The sequence below is a fragment of the Triturus cristatus genome, chromosome 4_1 (assembly GCF_964204655.1).
Source record: "Triturus cristatus chromosome 4_1, aTriCri1.1, whole genome shotgun sequence".
Taxonomy (NCBI): domain Eukaryota; kingdom Metazoa; phylum Chordata; class Amphibia; order Caudata; family Salamandridae; genus Triturus; species Triturus cristatus.
The window spans coordinates 260274457-260293759 of record NC_140585.1 but is presented as its reverse complement, the minus strand read 5'-3'; positions in this window follow the sequence as shown (position 1 = coordinate 260293759).

Here is a 19303-nt window from a genome sequence, read left to right as displayed (position 1 = left end):
GAGAGAGAGATAGAGATAGCTCGAGAGATATTGAGAGATAGAGAAATATATATATATATATATAGCGAGAGAGATAGATAGATAGATAGATAGATAGATAGATAGATAGATAGATAGATAGATAGATAGATAGATAGATAGATAGATAGATAGATAGATAGATAGATAGATAGATAGATAGATAGATAGATAGATAGATAGATAGATAGATAGATAGATAGATAGATAGATAGATAGATAGATAGATAGGATAGATGTGTGTATGTCGGGTCTGGTGGCTCAGTGGACGAATGCGTCCACTGCAGGGGCCTGTGTTCAACCTCATAGTCACAGTTTTTTTTTTTGCTCTAGCCCCGCCCCCCCACTGACCCCGCCCCCATCAGAACGGCCCTCGGCCACAAACCACTCTGTAAATTTGGCCCTGGGGAGAAAGTTTGTGAGTACCCATGATCTTGTGGGTCTCCTGGAACTGGACAAGTCCCCTATGATCATGGAACAAAGACGTTATTGCAATGTGGCCATCATATACCTGCAGCTTGTTGTCAATTCTTGTTTGACAGGACAGCAGACTGCGTGGATTTGGTGGGTTTTATCTGTTTTAGGGCAGACAATGACCCACTGAGGCTCACAACACTACTTTTACAGTGTGGTGGACTTCAACGGGTCATCCATTCTACTGGAAAGGAAATGTTTTTGATCAACATAACAAAAATATTTTATTATTGAAAATCAAAGCTGGCATGCCTGGGAAATGTTTCCCACGACTCCCAAGTTTGGTGTTTTGTTTTTCTGTATTGCACAGCATGCTGTGCGCACTGACGTTACACAGCAAAGCAAAAGTGAAAGCAAACTGCCCTAATGAACTCTGTGGGGATCCACAAATGCCCTACCACACAGCGTTTCTATACTTCTATTTCTGAAAATAAGGTACCACGGTAGTCTAGCGTGGTGTAGCTTGCATGGATCCCAACACCTTTTCACATCCAGAATGTCCTGCAAACACCAAACTTTGGGCAAATCACAGATTTCCCTCATATTTCTGTGAAGGGAAATTCCAGAATCAGAGAGTCTCCATTAAATTCCTACCACCCAGCATTCTCACACTCCTCCCAATAAAAATGCTACCCCAAATATTGATCAAATATTATGCATTTAGGACATTATTAACAAATTGACCTCATAATAGCGATTTATTTGCTATGACTTTAAAATAGATAAAGATATAGCAGAATTTTGATACATACATTTCAAAAGGTAGATTCTTATTACACAATTCTTAAAACACAATGTACAAAAATCTAAAAATGTTAATTGATGTTTTGTGTACATGTTATGTCATGTTACTGTCTATTTATAGAGCGCACATCCACCAAACGGTCTCTTGGCGCTAGGTAACCAGTCAACTTCAACCCTCCTTAGCAGTAGGCCTGTCTAAAAAGTAGTGTTTACAAGAGTTTCCTGAATGTGGCAAGGTCTACCGAGGCCCTTAGGTCCAAAGGAAGGCTATTCTATATACGAGGGGCAATGACGACAAACCTACACTCGCCGATCCTTTGTTTATTCCAAAGCGGAATTGTCAAGACGTGCGAGTTACTAGATCTTAAACCTCTGATTGGACAGTATTTAATGATTCTAGACTTCACGAAGGCAGGGTAGCTCAGGTACAGGGACTTAAAAATCATGCAGCATGCTTTATACATTGATCTCTGTACTACTGGGAGCCGCTGAAGATCCATCCTTGCCTGGGAGATGTTGCAACGTTTGGGCAGGGTGTAAATCAGCCGAGCTGCTGATTTTTAATAAACTGGAGCCTGCACTGGAGAAATTTAGGGAGGCCCAAGTAAATTGCGTTGGCATAGTCTAATCTAGACATAACTAGAGCTATGATTACTTGGATCAGAGCCTCCTTGGTGAGGAACCTTTTTATCTTTTTTATGCAACGTAGCTGGCAAAAGCAAGCAGAGGTCACTGCTCTTACCTTCTGCTTAAAAGAAAGATCAGCATCTATTATGACACGCAGGCTTTTTACAGCTTTTTTGGGTGTGGGAGGAGAACCCATCTTGTTAGGCCAGAACGAAGGACACCAATAATTTACCTTACTTTTTGGAAGAATTATCTCAGTTTTATCGGGATTCAGTTTCAGATGATTGCTGTTCATCCAGTCTTGAATGAGCCGCATAGTATCCTGAAACAAGTGGCAAGAAGAAGGACAATCATTAATCGTAAATAATAGTTGCATGTTGTCTGCATAGTTGAAGATGTTAATTTCTTTATGTATGACGGCATCAATCAAAGGGCAGATATAGATGTGAAAAAGATGAGGAGACAGCAAGGAACCTTGAGGAACCCTGCAGTTCAATGGCACCTCTTTGGATGAATATGGAGGTAGTCTGACTGAATGAGATCTGTCTTCCAAAATGGACAGAAGCCAATTCAGGGCTGTGTCTCAGAAACCCGGGGCCCTCATCCAGTCGGCCGAGATACTATGTTCGACCATAGCGAAGGCCGCAGACAGGTCCAATAACACCAGTACCTGGGGGTTGCTGTTATCTACCTCTTTTTGCATGTCGTCAGCGACCAACATGATCACTGCTTCAGTAGAGTGTGCTGGTCGGAATCCTGCTTGTGCAGGATCCAAGAAGTCTGAATTTTTTATAAAAAGACATAGATGATGCGCTATATGGGCCTCGAGTAGTTTAGCAAAAAAGGGTAAAAGAGAAATTGGCAGGAAGTTTTTCATATTCGTGGGGTCAGCACCAGCTTTCTTTATAATTGTAGCAATATTCGCTTTCCTAAAGGATCGAGGAACCACCCCCAAGTTGACAGAATGGTTAAGGCAGGACAATATCTGCTCAGGCAACCAAGTACATACTTCTTTCAAGACCTTCGGAGGACAGATGTCAGTAGGAGATCCAGACTTAACCTTTGTCAATAAAAGTGCTAGGTCCTCTTGCGTTAAATTGGGGAAGCAAGTAAGAATTTGACTATTCACCACGTCTGTGATCAAATTATCAAGTGGCACACAGGGAGGGATGATGTTCATAATGGCCTCAATCCTGTTTACAAAAAAGACATTCAGAGAATCGCACAGATCTTGTGTGGAGAGGATCGGCAGAGTAACTCGATCAGGGTTAGAAAGATCTGAGACAATCCTAAAAGTCTCTTTAGATTGGTTAGAGGCATTCATGATTCTGCCTGTATAAAAGCTTACTTTAGTTTGCCGCAATAGATTTTTGTAGTTTCAAAGTGTTGAATGTACTCTTTTTCCAGTTCTGGCGCATATCTCGACCGCCATTTTCTTTCAGCTTGCCGAAGTCTCAACTTGGCATTTTTCAGGTCATCTGAGAACCCTTAATTGGCCTCATGGCACCTAGGTGCTTTAGTTCTATGGAGGGGAGCATGATCATTGCTGGCTGCTGTCAGCCATCTGGTAATGACTGCGCAAAGGTGTCAATGTCCTCCTTCGTATCGGGAGGGGAGTTACTTAAGTCTTCGCAAAAAGCAGTGAGGTTAGCCCTAACCTAATTCCTAGAATAGGCAGTATGGCCAGTAGGTGGCTTATTCCATTGGATCAGGGATACTACAAAGGACATCATATTATGATCAGACCCTCCACATGGGGCTATTATCAGATTCCGCACAGGGAATTTTGTGGTCCATAACTGGTCCAGGGGGTGCGCTTTATTGTGAGTTGGACAATTCACTAATTGTTCCAGATTTAAGTCAGTCAGGACTGCCGACAGGTCCTTGGCTTGCTGCCCCCCTTCTACCTCTTTTGCCCAATAATTGAAGTCTCCAACCACAAGACCATGAGCATAATGAACAATTAGAGGAGCCAAAGATTTGACCACGGCCTGAGGGAACTCTGGCATGTATATGGGGGGCCAGTATAGTAGCACACAGGTAAGAGACGTGGATGAGGACACCAAATGGATGACAATATTCTCCCTTGAGGGGAGTTCTAAAGAGGTCATTTTTGCAAAGCGGTACACTTTCTTGATAATAGCCACCACCCCTCCTCCCTTCTTCCCTGAATTCCTATTGGTTTGTAGGATATAATACTTGGGAGGGAGGACATTGGCAAAACATTCACCCCAGTCACAGATCTGGGTTTAATCCATCGTTATTTTGCTCACCACGCCACCCCAGTTCAGACATGGCCAAATGCAAATCAGTCTTGACCCTGTGCCTGGGGGTGAATGTTTTGCCAATGTGCAACATTCCGTCCATCATCTTGTGTGTTTTGCTGTTCGCCCTATGTGGGAAGGGTATGCCCACACGTGGGTCCCGTGCTCACTACGTCACTGGAGTCAAGCTATCCTGGGAAGAGGGGTGAAACCCCGAAACTGGTCCTAGGATGCTTGATTCCGGTCCAGGGAAGACATGGCTTGGCAGTTCGGGCTGGACTGTTCCCATGAGGCACAGGGTCAAGACTGATTTGCATATGGCCATGTCTGAACTGGGGTGGCGTGGTGAGCAAAATAACGATGGATTAAACCCAGACCTGTGACTGGGGGTGAATGTTTTGCCAATGTGCAACATTCCGTCCATCATCTTGTGTGTTTTGTCTGTCTCTTCTAGTACATTCATTGGAACTGTGCACCTCCTAACGGGCAACTACTTACTTACTCTCTAATCCATGTCATTGCTTCTGTTGTTGAAGACCTAAAGTAGACAATACCAATACTTGAAGTTGGCATTGGACCAGCCCATTGCTTATCAATGACTGGATTTCCTGTCACTCGTATTTGCTTGCTTCTTATTCAAGGGCTTTACTTCCTCTTCTTGCATTTGTCCCTGCCCTGAGGCATAGCTTCTTTACCATGAGATGAGCTGTCTTGATTCCTTCCACTGCTCACATTCAGGAAGCCATTTTTTCCTATTCTTTGTCACTATTTCCTCTGTGTGCTACTTCACACCCATACTGCGTTCTCAGCTCTCTCTATGTTGTCCTTCCTCCCAAGCTCATCCATTACTAATGTCTCGAACCTCATCCCATCAACCCTTTGGCTATTTTCCCCCTCTCGCATTTTTTTTTGTATTCTTTCTTTTTTTTAATATAAGATCCCCACTCTACCTCCTCTGTTGCTCCTGCAACCCTTTCCATGTTATTCTCAAGCTCTGGAGCATTTACTTCTCCCCACGTCTGCCTACTCCCCTGTTGTTCTACCAGCCATGCCCATTGCATCTTTTTTTTTTTTTTAAATTTGGGTGGTCCCGCAGGTGCAATTTGCTGCCAGACTGCACCTTTTTTTCAAAAAACGTGCTTTGCACACATTGAGCTATTTTTATTTATTTGCAGCTCCAAGATTGTCATCTTCAAATGTTCAATTAAAAGAAACAAAATGGCAGATACTGCATGCCATTTGTGCACACGTGCATAGTGATGCTTACATGTGCAGACCTCATCAAGCTGGGCAGCCAAAGCATTGTTATGCGTAGACATGTTTGTGTGATGACACATTTATGCGTAAACGTTATTGCGCTTCTTTTTGACCAATAAAGTACAATATTGGCAAAAAGATTGTTTTCCTCCTTTTGCTGATGCTGAGCAGCATCAGCAGAAAGCATTGGGGAATCCTATAGGTCTCCTTTGGGAGCGAAAAGACGAGGCCTATTGAATGTGCCAGTGCTTATTTCCAGCTTCTTGTCTCTGCATCCCTTTTGACCTCCCTTTCCATTCAAGGGGTATGTTTCTATGAGAAAAATATGTGTTGAACACGTTGTGTGGCATGAGTTGGGCGTTCATGATGCACCCTCAACTCATAACAATGCTAAATTCATTTATGGTGCTTCTGAGCTGAACCATTTATTACTAAAGTGAATAACGGACGAATTTTGATTATGCCCGTTACTAGAGGGTTATCCTGGCCTTTTGTTGTCCTCAGTAGAACAGTAATTTGTACCGATGACCATATTATATTTTTTATCATTAGAGCAAAAGAGAAAAAGGCAGAAACGGGAGAAAGAGGAAGTCATGAAAAAAGTGACAAATGTAGAAATCAGGGCTGAAAAAGAACCCACAGGAGTGTGGCACGGACTGTTTGTAGGGTGGTGTTGGAAAAAAGACTGGAGTGGAACCTGAACTAAAAAGACTTGCGATTTGCCATCGGTGGCGCTCTGCACCACTAGTTGTGAGCTCTTAACAAAACCTTTGGGACCCGGCATCTATATTTTTGATAATACGCCAGCTCTGTGGGGCTCTATTGTGGGGCATGCTTAATGGGGCTTTTTGTGGTGAGCACGCAGCATGAATGTTTACATGACCACCTCATAAACTTCCTTTCCCTCGTCGGTTTAAATGAATAATACCATTAAATAATCGTATTAACTTTTGCCAATTTGCGGTGAATAAGATACAGGCAAAATAGACACACACTGACGAGAGTATTTGTAAAACGAGGCTCAATCTCTTTCATTAGGTCTCGGCTAGCGAAGGCTGCGCTTGTTTATAGTTCGGTGCTGCCATCAAAATGGGGGCCTCGATCCCGTGACGTGTGTACGCATGAAGCAGGCTGGAGCCAAACATGGGGGCCTCGATCCCGTGAAGTGTGTACGCACGAAGCTGGCTGGAACCAAACATGGGGGCCTCGATCCCGTGACGTGTGTACGCACGAAGCAGGCTGGAACCAAACACGGAGGCCTCGATCCCGTGACGTGTGTACGCACGAATCAGGCTGGAACCAAACATGGGGGCCTCGATCCCGTGAAGTGTGTACGCACGAAGCAGGCTGGAACCAAACATGGGGGGGCCTTGATCACTTGACGTATGTACCCATGAAGCAGTCTGGGTCCGGGATGCCCTACAAGCCCACTGTCTCACTCCAAGCGAAAATCAATTAAACCAGACTCATTATGGTATCTGAAGATGTCCTTTCACCAGCATTTAATTAGGACTAAACAAGGCAAGGGGGACGTGGGGATTCATGTAATTGAAAACCATCACTCCGCACACGGAGACAGGTTGGCTGGAAGTGGAAGCAAGGGCATTGCACCACCACAGGAAACGACACGGAGCCCCCCACTTGTTTTACACACCGCGTCATCAGCCTCTACACTAGAAGGTGATCTTCGGTGACCTGCGAGGGAAGGGAGCAAAGTCTGGTCAATAAACAGAAAGATGTTTATCATCCACATTTTCTCTGTCATTGCTATCTGTGGACGAGCTTTTACATTCTATAAGGATACTAGGTCACCCACTAACCACAACTCCCCTCCCTTGGTTCTGTTTCATAGAGCAATCTTAGAAACTCCCCCTGCGCCCTGCTCAAGGGCATCATTCCCTCTGTCTTCACCTCTGCCTCCTCTCCCAGTACAGCAGTATAGAATGGTCATGAAAACAGTCACTGTCTATGCTACCACATATGTATGCCTTTGAGACGTCAGTCATCAGTGACGCCAACAGTGATGCCATTTAATATGTCATGAGTGAGGTAATATGTGAGGTCAGAAGCAGTGCATGGCGGGGATGCAAGTTATAGTTAGCTCAGTGAACTATAACTGGTGAATTTCATTTTTTTTTGTTTATAAATGTTAGTTTGGATCATATTTCAAAAACTAACCATAATGTCACCTTAACCTTAATTTTTTCAGTGAATTTCTTTAAAAAAAAATGATTGTATTTAAAGTTGAGCATATGACCAACCCCCTCAGACAACCTGCAGCCAATGATCTGGCTGCGCCCGGGCCACCCCCGCAGTGCATAGCGTTCACCCGTATGTAGTGAGCGTTGGTCTCTAGGATAGTTACCCCCATTGATAAGACAGCCTTTGGCCATGTACAGCAGATGGTCGGCTGCTCGGCCTGGCTTGCAGCGAACCCCCCACATGTGCCCTACCCTCATTCCCTTTTCTTTCTGTTTTAATAGTTTTGGCAGATATCACAGTACTCCCACGAGATCCTCCAGACAAGCTTCCATCATGGTACCGTTCAACCATGCAAGCTTTCTCAGGGAAGGCTCTGGGCTACTATGGTACCATGGAGTGGAAGTTTGTGTGGTGGCTCTAGGTCCCACAGTACTACTGCAGCTCCTGTGGAACCCCCACATTTTCTTTCATTTGGCCTCCTTCCTCTGGATCCCCAATACAATGGCTGGGGTTAACAGCATCCCTATCCTTTCTCAAAACGTTTTCAGGAGACAGGGTCAGAGTCCCCATGTCCTGTAATGGTGTCCACAACACTTTCTTCTGAGTTACTGCCAGTCAATCAGATCGCTTGCATGGGACTGGGACCGATCCACAGTACTACAATGGTCGACAGAAGAAACAGCTCTCTTGGCCAATCAGAAGGCCCTAGTGTTTTCTTTTCATTTTTAGCACTGCAGGACACCCATGGGACCAACTGTCCATATACTTAATTTTTTAAACCTTTCAAGCCCACTTCTTAAAATGTTCAAAAACAGGGGAATGGGAATGAACATATATGTGTACAGGCATTCATATATATATTCACTGAAAAAACCATAGGTTTCATGCACGTTATAGTTAGGAATTAGCATTTAAAAAACCTTAGAAATTCACTGAAAAAAACATAGGTTTCAGGGGTGTTATAGTTAGCTGGACATTTCCCTCGTATAAAACCCTAGAAATTCCCCCGTTATAGTTAGTTCAGCCAACTATAACACGCGCCCCCGCAATGCACTGCTGATGACGTCACATATTATATCACTCATGTCATGGTCAGTGACATCACTGATGACATCACTGATGACATCTCAAATGACATCACTGATGACATCACTGATGACGTCTTCCAGTGAGTCTGTGTTTCTGTAAAATTTAAATATGTTTAATATATATAGGGAAAGGGCTATGGAAGAATGAGTGGGTGTATAAGTATGTGAATGGATGATTTAGTAGGTGCGTGACTGACTGTATGTAGGAAGGTGGATATCTGACTATGGTTACCCCCAAATTTTTGCCTAGTGTCTAGCTGGTTTTTCGACTTAGTTGGCCTGAGATCCTGCCATTCAGGCTCTCAGGCTATCTGCTCTCTCTGTAAAATGGACTCCATGTACCCTAGGTACATACCCAATTGGTTGGATCACCCTGTCAGCCCCTGTACCAGTGTACACTAGGTACCCAGGGCATTGGTGTACCCAAGGCCTGCCAGGGGCTGAAGCATGTATTATGCCACCCCAGGCTTGGCCTAACAATCTGACACAACTGGCTGATCACTCAGCTGGGGTAAGTTGGTGTAATCACCTCTTACTTAGGTGTAGTATACCTATACCTAACCTTAAATGGGACACCTGGTAACCTATAAGTCACTCCTATGGCAGGCCTTAACAATCCTGAAGGCAGAGTGCTTGGTTCCATGTGAGATGGTGCTCTGGCATGAGCTGAGCCTGTCTGCAGTGGTCGGAACAACTTCCTTCTACTGTTTCCAGATATCGTCATACCATATACTCTTAAGTGCATTATGAACCTCGCGGTTAAATGCTATCTTTGGTTTGGCTTTATCAAAACATGTCGAGTAAGGTGTCATACGAATTGGAATACTAACCCCTCGCCAATTCTGGCGACGGGGTTAGCATTCCACCCTTCTAGAGGGACACGACATGTACAGTACCTGAAACCCGGGTAAAATCAGACATAGCCTCAGCTCCACAAAATGGATGCTGCCACCACAGACACAAGTCTGCCCTCCTGCTGCTGGGAGTCCTTCCAGCTTGGGAGGTGTGGACAAAGGGTTTCCTGCCAGGGGAGGTGCGAGCACCACCCCAGACAGGATTTTGTGTATTGGTCAGGTAGGGCTTGAAAGAAACCAGACATGCCTGTGGCTCACAAGGAGCCTCGGGGCATATGCCAGTTCAAACCGGTCCTGGGGCACACCAGTCCCGGGCCTGGGGCGAGCTGGACAAAGGATTGGGGGTGTAACCACTCCCCTTCCTGGTCCCACCCATAGGGAGGGACCTAGCAGGTAGTCCGGCCCCTAGAATCCGAATAAAGGTAGGAGCTGTGTCCTAAGACTTTAGACATCCTGGAATCAACTTGAAACTAAGAAGAAGACGGGAACTTCGACGCTCTGCCGCACAGAGGACTGAAGCCAATCTCCCCTGTGCTCAGGGAGTGACCACCTTGCTAACGCAAGCACCATCCAGCGAATCAACGTCTGCTTTGCCGCCGCCTCCCGCCGGAGCCCGAGCCCAGAGACTGACAAGACCTGGACCTCCAGACCTCTCACCGCCCGATCCACAGTCCCTGCAAAGAGGAGACCCGTGGAGGCACCGAGACACGTGGAGCCAGCCATCTTGAAACGACTACGACAAGCTGACCAGTGCAACAACCGAGGCTCCCTCCAAGTTGTGCTTTGGGTCCTGAGAAGCCCAACCCTCGAGCAGCATCTGCACCAAAGGTGAGCCCTCCAGCATCTCCACGATCTGCGTGGGGCCCTTCTGCATTTTGCCACTCGACGCGCCTAACCGGTTGCTGGCCCGCTGGCTAGTGGCCATCTTGGCGACGAAATCTACGACAAACACCGCTGGTCTGGTTGCTCCAGACTGGCCCTTGCTCCCCTCCAAAGGAGCAATCCCTCTGACCTTGCTGGTCAGAACCAACAGCTGATTTCCGAATCCTTCTACAATTGCTTTTGCCAAGGCTTGTTTGCTTCGATCAAGTCGCAGACACCGCCGACAGTGAGAGCCTGCGTGGGACAGCTCGTGAGCCGACTCCTGGACGTCGTCGACCTTCAGGGACCACGTGGCTGCGGAGACAAGCTACCCCTCATCACCTGTTTGCACCCGACATCGCCTGGTACCCACCTGGTGCCACGCTGGTCACTGGCTAGTGACTGTGAACACTGTCCCCTCTGCTTACAGGTCTTCAACATCTCCGATCCACCCTTGGATCCACCGCATCTCTACCGGACCGACCGCCTGCAGCATCTTTGTCCCAGGCTCAACGGAACAGATAGAAGAAACCCGACGCACTTGGAGGCCTATGCACCCGCTTCCTGTGGGTGAGGTAAAGCTGGTACTCCGGTGCCCATGTGTAGTAATACATCTCTAGTGCCTGTGTTCCAAATCTTAAGTTCCTAGTCAACCCGGAAGATCTCCTTTGCAGTAACTTTGTACTTTTTACGCACCCATTGAAACCTATGGGAGCACGCGTGTGACTATTTGCTCTGCACACGCCACCCGTGGACCTCCTGGTCACTAACTGACGTTAGCTCCTTGTAGGCCCAGCGATTCTAGAGGCCCTAGGCCTTTTCCCTTTTCTGTTCGTGGTACTTATACCACTATTTTAGTATATGGTTTGAGTGGCCACCAGGGCCTATCCATATAACGTGCAACTTCTGTGTATTCTGTGATAATCTTGTTTGACGATTTGTGCTCCTGTGCTCATAAAGAGACTAGGGGTTACTTTGAGAAATAAATACATATATATTTTGAATATATATCTGTGTGGTGTCCTTTCATTGGTATAAAAGGGGGTTGCATTTGGTAAAACAGCTGGCTTAACACGCTTCACGAGTTTAGCCTCAAAGACTGCTTAGCCTACGCTACCACTAGGGCAGCTAGTCCGAAAAGGTTGACTTACAACCACACCATAAGGGTTGCTTGGCATGGTACAAGGTGATCACTTTAATTAGTGAGCATCATATACCAGGCCAACTTCTCACATTGGTGAGCAGCGGTTGGATTTGAGCTTGCTGTGTTTTACCATTGTAATCACTTGGTTACCAATTGAAAGATCACATAGGTACCTGTAGGTACATATAAAACAAGATTAGATATACTTAAGTTCTACTGAACTTAGTTGTTGTAGAGCAAAGGGAGTAGCACACCCTGACTACAACTACTAGATAGGTTTAGTAGGTAAACCCAAGTGTAGGTAGATTGCAACACATCCACCCACACTTAAGAGCAATGGCCGGGGCAGAGGGGTCCACTGTACCCATCTCTGTTGAGAGTGACCCCCAGAGGGCACCAACCAGCTTTGCTACCCTTAATCAGAATGAGCTCAGGCATTTGGCAACTCTTAGAGGCCTTAAACAGCCCAAGAACCCAAACTCTGCTGAGCTCAGAGAGCTCTTACAGAATGATGAGAATCAGAGAGCACTCAAGAAAGCTTCCCAGTTAGCCCCCTTAGGGACAGGAACAGGAGGCCCCCCTTCTGAAGATGCCACTGAAGTACCCCTTCCCAATAGTCACCCCTTAGATGGGATGCCTACCACAGAGGATGAGAGTGAAAAGGATACTGACAGTAGTGAGGATGAAGGGAGAACTAGCCCAGTGCCAAGTGTTATACTTGGCCCAGCTAAACCAAGGCTATTGGGGACTGACAGTGGGTTCAACCCACTGGATCTCCCCAGTGGACTTAACACAGGGCTGGGAAGGCAAAGGAATCGCTCAGGTGACTCCAATGCTTCCCATGGCTCTAGAGGCTCTCAAGGTCACTCCAGGAGAAGGATGACCACCCCTCAGAGGAGGGAACATGAGGCCAGAATGCAGGAAGCCCAGCTGAGGATCAGGAAGCAGGAGCTAGAAGTAGCCCTGATGGAAGAAAAACTGAACAAGGCTAGGCAACCTAGAGAGAGTGGGTCTATACCCACTGGTGGCAGCATTGTCCCTAGGGACAAAGATAGGGTCTTTGACAATAGGAACCTGTCCAAGATTGTGCCCCCCTACAAAAGTGGGGATGACATCCACAAATGGATGACTGCTCTTGAGAGAGCCTGCAAAGTGCAGCAGGTTCCTGAAGACCAGTGGGCAGCAATCTTATGGCTCTCCTTTGAGGGGAGAGGCAGAGATAGACTCCTCACTGTTAGAGAAGAGGATGTCAGAAATTACAGAGTCCTGAAGAGTGTCCTAGTTGATGGGTTAGGCTTAACCACTGAACAGTACAGGTTAATGTTCAGAGACACCCAGAAGACACAGACTCAGGACTGGTCTGAATATGTGGAATGTGCAACTAAGGCTTTGGAGGGTTGGTTGCTGGGAAGTAAGGTGTCTGATTATACAGGATTGTACAATTTGATGATGAGAGAGCAGATTTTAAGTAATTGTCAAAACCAGCTTCTCCATCAACACCTGGTAGACTCAGATTTGACCTCTCCCCAAGAATTGGGAAAGAGGGCAGATAAATGGGTCAGGACCAGGATCAGGCCTAAAAACCAGGGTGGTGACCAAAAGAAAGATACCACCAAGCCTCAAGAGAAGGGTGGGGATAAAGCAAAAGAGAACTCTTCCTCAGGGCCCCAAAACTCCACACAGGGTGGTGGGTCCCAAGCTCCCTCCTCTACCACAGCTAAAAAGCCCTACTGCCATGAGTGTAAAACTCCTGGGCATTGGAAAACTGACAGCGGTTGCCCAAGGGCTAAAAACAAAACTGTTCCTCCAATTACTCCTGTCACACCACCTATTACTGTCAGCAGTAATCCCCCAGGTGGTGGGAGTGCCCCCAGAAATCTGGGTGGGTTTACTTGGGGAACACAGGGGGACCCTGGCTTAGCCAATTCCCCTACAGCAACCACTCTTGTCTGTGATGGTGGCATGGGGTTTGCCAACTTCACTGCCTGTCCCAACACTTTGGGTAGGTACAGACAGGAGCCCTACATCAATGGTACAAAAGCTGAGGCCTACAGAGACACTGGAGCTAGCATCACAATGGTGGCCCATTGGCTAGTCCCCTCTGAGCAGCTTTTGCCTGGTTTCTCCTACCAGGTGACTAACATTGATGGCAAACAAAACAGTCATCCCATGGCAGAGGTATGTCTCAGCTGGGGAGGGGTCACTGGCCCTAAAAGGGTAGCAGTGTCCCCAACCTTGCCTGTAGACTGCTTACTGGGGAATGACTTAGAACTCTCAGCCTGGGCTGGAGTTGAACAAGACACCCATTCTAAAATGGTAGGCCTGTCACAAAAGGGTAGGGGGGTTGTGCCATTCACAACCCCTGTCCAAATAGATTTCCTCCCTGAAAAGGTTGGAAGGGCAGTGGTAGCCACCGCCCAGGCACAGACAGACTTCCCTGTAGAGACTGGCAGAGCTGTGACAGTCACAGCTCAAACACAAACTGAGTGCCCCCCTGAAAAGGTTGGCAAGGCTGTAATGGTCTCAGCCTATACTCAGACTGACATAGGTGTAGTGAAGCCTGAAACTATGGATCACTCCACACAAACAGAGAGTAGTGGGGAGGAAGAAAAGTCTCCCTCTCCCCAGACATTAGGAAAAAGTCAGCCTCCTCAGGGAGCTGACCTCACCCCTTGTGAAGGAACTGCCCCAGAGGTAGCCAGGCCTGGCCTGGCAGAGCCTCTGATGTCAGTGGCCCCTTCCAAGGTGGGACCCAGTCTGGTGCAGGTAGGCTGCCTCTCTCTACCCTGCCTCAGTCAGCCCAGGGCTGCAGAGGTCAGGGAGGCCAGTGGACCCCCAGAGGGCCCCTGTCCACAAGAACCCCCCCATCAAAAGAATGAGGATTGCCTGGCTAGTAGTCCTAGCCAGGTGATGGGTAAAAACATTCCTGAGGGATCTCCTTTACAGGTAGTTAGGGACCTCCCCCAGAGGGATTCTGTTGGGCACAGGCAAACATGGGACCTTAGGGCCCCAGACCTGACCTGTCCCTCCAGTAAGCCCACAAAAGGGACCCAGCCTCCAGCTTTAGGTAGCCAGAGGCTGACCCTGAGAGCACAGTGCAACTCAGTTAAGGAAAGAAAGGCATCCATGGTGGAGGATGATTGGAGGAAGCTGAGGCCTCACTTTGAGGACACTCACTTCAGTACTCCATCTCAACACCAGCCTTTTACTTTGCCAAGACACACCAAAGGTAGAGATTCCCTATGGTGGAGACCCTCTGATACCCTTAGGGTGAGGGATTGCTTAGTGGACCATGAGACAGGGGGTAACCATGCCAGTGCTGGTTCCTCCTTATATGGCCACTTGGGCAATATAGGCTTACCTGGTCAAGGTCAGCCTTATCTCCCTTCGTTTGGGGGGGGGTTGTGTAGGAAGGTGGATATCTGACTATGGTTACCCCCAAATTTTTGCCTAGTGTCTAGCTGGTTTTTCGACTTAGTTGGCCTGAGATCCTGCCATTCAGGCTCTCAGGCTATCTGCTCTCTCTGTAAAATGGACTCCATGTACCCTAGGTACATACCCAATTGGTTGGATCACCCTGTCAGCCCCTGTACCAGTGTACACTAGGTACCCAGGGCATTGGTGTACCCAAGGCCTGCCAGGGGCTGAAGCATGTATTATGCCACCCCAGGCTTGGCCTAACAATCTGACACAACTGGCTGATCACTCAGCTGGGGTAAGTTGGTGTAATCACCTCTTACTTAGGTGTAGTATACCTATACCTAACCTTAAATGGGACACCTGGTAACCTATAAGTCACTCCTATGGCAGGCCTTAACAATCCTGAAGGCAGAGTGCTTGGTTCCATGTGAGATGGTGCTCTGGCATGAGCTGAGCCTGTCTGCAGTGGTCGGAACAACTTCCTTCTACTGTTTCCAGATATCGTCATACCATATACTCTTAAGTGCATTATGAACCTCGCGGGTAAATGCTATCTTTGGTTTGGCTTTATCAAAACATGTCGAGTAAGGTGTCATACGAATTGGAATACTAACCCCTCGCCAATTCTGGCGACGGGGTTAGCATTCCACCCTTCTAGAGGGACACGACATGTACAGTACCTGAAACCCGGGTAAAATCAGACATAGCCTCAGCTCCACAAAATGGATGCTGCCACCACAGACACAAGTCTGCCCTCCTGCTGCTGGGAGTCCTTCCAGCTTGGGAGGTGTGGACAAAGGGTTTCCTGCCAGGGGAGGTGCGAGCACCACCCCAGACAGGATTTTGTGTATTGGTCAGGTAGGGCTTGAAAGAAACCAGACATGCCTGTGGCTCACAAGGAGCCTCGGGGCATATGCCAGTTCAAACCGGTCCTGGGGCACACCAGTCCCGGGCCTGGGGCGAGCTGGACAAAGGATTGGGGGTGTAACCACCCCCCTTCCTGGTCCCACCCATAGGGAGGGACCTAGCAGGTAGTCCGGCCCCTAGAATCCGAATAAAGGTAGGAGCTGTGTCCTAAGACTTTAGACATCCTGGAATCAACTTGAAACTAAGAAGAAGACGGGAACTTCGACGCTCTGCCGCACAGAGGACTGAAGCCAATCTCCCCTGTGGTCAGGGAGTGACCACCTTGCTAACGCAAGCACCATCCAGTGAATCAACGTCTGCTTTGCCGCCGCCTCCCGCCGGAGCCCGAGCCCAGAGACTGACAAGACCTGGACCTCCAGACCTCTCACCGCCCGATCCACAGTCCCTGCAAAGAGGAGACCCGTGGAGGCACCGAGACACGTGGAGCCAGCCATCTTGAAACGACTACGACAAGCTGACCAGTGCAACAACCGAGGCTCCCTCCAAGTTGTGCTTTGGGTCCTGAGAAGCCCAACCCTCGAGCAGCATCTGCACCAAAGGTGAGCCCTCCAGCATCTCCACGATCTGCGTGGGGCCCTTCTGCATTTTGCCACTCGACGCGCCTAACCGGTTGCTGGCCCGCTGGCTAGTGGCCATCTTGGCGACGAAATCTACGACAAACACCGCTGGTCTGGTTGCTCCAGACTGGCCCTTGCTCCCCTCCAAAGGAGCAATCCCTCTGACCTTGCTGGTCAGAACCAACAGCTGATTTCCGAATCCTTCTACAATTGCTTTTGCCAAGGCTTGTTTGCTTCGATCAAGTCGCCGACACCGCCGACAGTGAGAGCCTGCGTGGGACAGCTCGTGAGCCGACTCCTGGACGTCGTCGACCTTCAGGGACCACGTGGCTGCGGAGACAAGCTACCCCTCATCACCTGTTTGCACCCGACATCGCCTGGTACCCACCTGGTGCCACGCTGGTCACTGGCAAGTGACTGTGAACACTGTCCCCTCTGCTTACAGGTCTTCAACATCTCCGATCCACCCTTGGATCCACCGCATCTCTACCGGACCGACCGCCTGCAGCATCTTTGTCCCAGGCTCAACGGAACAGATAGAAGAAACCCGACGCACTTGGAGGCCTATGCACCCGCTTCCTGTGGGTGAGGTAAAGCTGGTACTCCGGTGCCCATGTGTAGTAATACATCTCTAGTGCCTGTGTTCCAAATCTTAAGTTCCTAGTCAACCCGGAAGATCTCCTTTGCAGTAACTTTGTACTTTTTACGCACCCATTGAAACCTATGGGAGCACGCGTGTGACTATTTGCTCTGCACACGCCACCCGTGGACCTCCTGGTCACTAACTGACGTTAGCTCCTTGTAGGCCCAGCGATTCTAGAGGCCCTAGGCCTTTTCCCTTTTCTGTTCGTGGTACTTATACCACTATTTTAGTATATGGTTTGAGTGGCCACCAGGGCCTATCCATATAACGTGCAACTTCTGTGTATTCTGTGATAATCTTGTTTGACGATTTGTGCTCCTGTGCTCATAAAGAGACTAGGGGTTACTTTGAGAAATAAATACATATATATTTTGAATATATATCTGTGTGGTGTCCTTTCATTGGTATAAAAGGGGGTTGCATTTGGTAAAACAGCTGGCTTAACACGCTTCACGAGTTTAGCCTCAAAGACTGCTTAGCCTACGCTACCACTAGGGCAGCTAGTCCGAAAAGGTTGACTTACAACCACACCATAAGGGTTGCTTGGCATGGTACAAGGTGATCACTTTAATTAGTGAGCATCATATACCAGGCCAACTTCTCACACTGTATAAGTGAGTTATTAAACGTATCTTACTGCAGACTAGTGACTAAACTGTGTGAATGTGTGCATCTGTCTATCTGTTGGTGTATAAGTGGCTGCATGGTTTTGTGAATAGCTATATGAGTGTCTATATGGGTTATTGATTGGTTGTCTGATTGTTTGTGTGGGAAGGGTGTGTATGACTCTGTGCATAGATGTGTGAGTGGGTGATTCTATGGTGTATGTTTTTAAGAGTGCATATTTGATGGACTGTATGGGTGGGTGACTGTGTGTATGGTTGTGTTAGTGATTGAATATATATCTCAGTGGTACATGTGCCAGTAACTACATATGTGAAAGGCAGTGTATATGTGTGTAAGAGTATATAACTTGCTACATGTGAGAGTGTGTGATTGTGACAGTGGCTGTATGGATGAGTGTGTGTTTGTATTAGTAATTGTATAAGAGCGTCAGCATATAGTAGTATTTTTATGAGTAAGTGAACTTTTGTGTGTATAACTGTATAGGTGAGTAAATTGGAGTGTGATTAATTATTTGCATGACTGACTAGGTGTGTGAGTACGTCTATGGATGATTGGCGGTTTCTTAGTATCTATATAGGTGTATAATTGCATATGATAGTCCTGTACTGAGTGAGTGTAATTATGTGTGACTGTACAGGTGGTTGAGTGGAGGTGTGTGTAGACTTAAGAGTCAATGAGTGGAAATGTAGTTATTGGTATTGGAGTATCTATGGTTTTGAGAATGGCTGTCTGAAATTTTGAGTCGGTATATCAAAGGTTATATTAGGGTGTGAGAAGATGCACTAATTTATCACATGGATGACATCATCAGTGTTGTCATCAGTGATGTCATTTGAGATGCCATCAGTGATGTCATCAGTGATGTCGCTGACCATGTCATGAGTGATGTAATATATGACGTCATCAGCAGTGCATTGTGGGGGCACGAGTTATAGTTAGCTGAACTAACTATAACAGGGGAATTTCTAGGGTTTTCTATGAGGGAAATGTCCAGCTAACTATAACACCTCTGAAACCTATGGTTTTTTCAGTGAATTTCTAAGGTTTTTTAAATGCCAATTCCTAACTATAACGTGCATGAAACCTATGGTTTTTTCAGTGAATTTCAATGGTTTTTTAAATGCTAATTCCTTTCTATAATTTATCACTAAAGCTATGATGTTTAATGATTTTCATTGGATTTCTAAATTTTTCTATTTCAGTCTGTCAATTCCTTTAATTATGTTTTTTTTAAATTCATTTTTATCACCTTTTTTTACGTATTTTTTCAATTAATTCTTTTAAAAATTGAAAAATATTATTTGTTTAAAAAAAAAAATTGTTAATGTTTTAAAATATATTTTTATATATTTGTAAAATATTTTTAAAACTATATTTTCAAAATGTAATTTTCTATTCCCCCCCCCCCATTTTTTGAGGATCCGCGCACCCTATGCGCACGCTTCACGACCCGTCCGTTAAGCATCCACGTACGGTATGCATTGGGTACGTGTTCGGTGTGCGAATACAATGCGACCAGTACGCGACTCCAAGCCTATACGCGACACGTACGATGCACGTTACGCGACGCTTGCGCGCTTCCGCGTTGCGTCATGT